This window comes from Babylonia areolata, chromosome 30 (genome assembly GCF_041734735.1).
Source record: "Babylonia areolata isolate BAREFJ2019XMU chromosome 30, ASM4173473v1, whole genome shotgun sequence".
In the NCBI taxonomy this organism is placed as follows: Eukaryota; Metazoa; Mollusca; class Gastropoda; order Neogastropoda; family Buccinidae; genus Babylonia; species Babylonia areolata.
The window spans coordinates 21362114-21364613 of NC_134905.1; the positions used below are offsets into that span (position 1 = coordinate 21362114).

A 2500-nucleotide genomic window follows, 5' to 3' on the forward strand; every position below is an offset into this window, starting at 1 on the left:
AAAAGCACCTTCTCTCTCTCTCTCTCTCTCTCTCTCTCTCTCTCTCTCTCACGCACACATAGCACACACACACACACACACACACACACACACACACACACACACAAACACACACACACAACTGAAGATGCATTCTCGGTTTGCTGGCAGCGAGAGCGCATTCGCTGTCAGTGTGAGTGCAGCATGACACATATATACGTGCCTTCAAGCATAGACACAACTAATAATAATATTTCTCAGTCCGTTTCTTGGTTTTGTTTGTCATTTTCTTTGTTCTTTCTGGCAATGGTTCTCTATGTCTCTCTGTCTCTGTCTCTCTCTCTTTCTGTCTCTGTGTCTCTGTCTCTGTCTGTCTGTCTCTTTCTCTGTCTCTCTGTCTCTGTCTCTCTCTCAATGATTGGATGAAACGACACTGTAACGTTCCCTGTACCCCCCCCCCCCCACCCCCTCCCCCGTCTCATGGGCTGTTTTAAGCTAATGACAGTAAAGACTGAGTCAAAAAGTCAACTCTTTCTGTCTCTCTCTGTCTTTCTCTCTGTCTCTGTCTCTGTCTCTCTCTCTCTCTCTCTCTCTCTCTCTCTCTCTATGTCTCTGTATCTCTGGCTTTGAATTTCCTTTCTATCCTTTCCTTTCTGACGAATCTCGGTAACGGCGCCTCAGTGGTGGGGTAAAGGGTGGAGATTTTTTCCCCATCTCCCAGGTCAACATATGTGCAGACCTGCCAGTGCCTGAACCCCCTTCGTGTGTATACACGCACAAGCAGAAGATCAAATACGCAGCGTTAAAAATCCTGTAATCCATGTCAGCGTTCGGTGGGGTTATGGAAACAAAAACATACCCAGCATGCACACCGCCAAAAAACGGAGTATGGCTGCCTACATGGCGGGGTAAAAAAAAGGTCATACCCGTGAAAGCTCACCCGTGTACATATACGTGTGAGTTGGAGCCAACGAACGAAGAAGAAGAAGAAGAAGAATTTCTGGCTTGTCTTTTCTTTTCTTTCCTTTTTGACGTAACGTTTTCGAGCAGTGTTCGTTGTGTGACGTCATGAGAGTAATCGCCTCCTCGTTGTTTGTGATGGATACTGTCAAGGTGCTTCTTGATCGGTCCAGATTCGTGGATTTTCACCCTCCTCCCCCATACCCCCTTTCTGTCTCTCTGTCTGTTTTTCTCTGTCTGTCTCTGTCTCTCTGTCTGTTTCTCTCTCTCTCTCTCTCTCTCTCTCTCTCTCTCTCTCTGTGTGTGTGTGTGTGTGTGTGTGTGTGTGTGTGTGTGTGTGTGTGTGTGTGTGTGTGTGTGTGTGACTGAAAGAGATTGGATGAGAGAGAGAGAGAACTTTACACATTGAAATTTTTTTTATTTTCTGAGGGTAATAGAGTAATAGAGTAAGCACGACAATGTTGTTGTTGTTGGTTGTTGTTTTTTTTCATCCAGCCCTCGAAGGGAAATCAGTAAAATGAAACAATGGGGAGAGAGAGGGAGAGAGAGAGAGAGAGAGAACACTGAACACTGAAATGTTTAATGTCATTAGCTGTTAAGCTCTAGTGACATAGTAGGTACAAATCAGAACAAAAAATGGTGCAAAACAGATAAAAATGGAACAGAAAGGAAAAACTGAAGAACTGAAGCAAAATAAACTACCGCTAAGGGATAAGCAACGCTTCGGTACTTTGTCATTAGCTGAAAGGAGAGAGAGAGAGGGGGGAACGGACAGACGGATGGACAGTGTAAAGAAGGAAGCATAATTATAATTTCTACACCATATGAGTGCAATGGCTCACACATTTGGGTATTTGCAATACTCTCTCTTCCACCGAGTCTTGTATAACAAGGGAAAACTTCGCGATAGGCTGCCCGCGAGCGAGGATCGCCGCCCGTGCAGTGCTGTAGGTCAAGAGACCAACGTCCAGCCTACGTCGTCAAGTGACCAACGTCCAGCCTACGTCGTCGGGCGCGCGACCTCCCAGCACGCACTATACATTGCTCAGCTTAAATTTCTTGGTCAGCACATTCACAAAACACAATGCCCGGAAAACACTGAAGCATAATTATATACATTGCTCAGCTTGAATTTCTTGGTCAGCACATTCACAAAACACAATGCCCGGAAAACACTGAAGCATAATTATATACATTGCTCAGCTTGAATTTCTTGGTCAGCACATTCACAAAACACAATGCCCGGAAAACCACTGTTCGCCATTCAACGATGTGCAACATTTTCCAGAAATAAAAAGAGAGGAATAATCATTATGACACGCAGGAAACACTGAATGAAAGAAAGAATTTCACACAGAGAAATCTGTTGTGACAAAAAGGGTGTAAATACAAATCCGAACGTCCCATGCCTTTGGAGTAATGGACTAGAGGTAACGCGTCCGCATAGGAAGCGAGAGAATCTGAGCGCGCTGGTTCGAATCCCGGCACAGTCGCCTAGTATTTTCTCTCCCTCCCCCCCCCCTTACCCCCATCCACTAGACTTTGAATGGTGGTCTGGACG

The 2500-nt window shown here is 45.4% G+C and overlaps 1 protein-coding gene across 1 annotated transcript in view; it reads left to right on the forward strand.

Moving 5' to 3' along the window:
* LOC143275440 (uncharacterized) overlaps nucleotides 1-2500 on the forward strand; it is a 57398-nt gene that overhangs the window by 10604 nt on the left and 44294 nt on the right. The gene's annotated exons all lie outside the window — the stretch shown is intronic.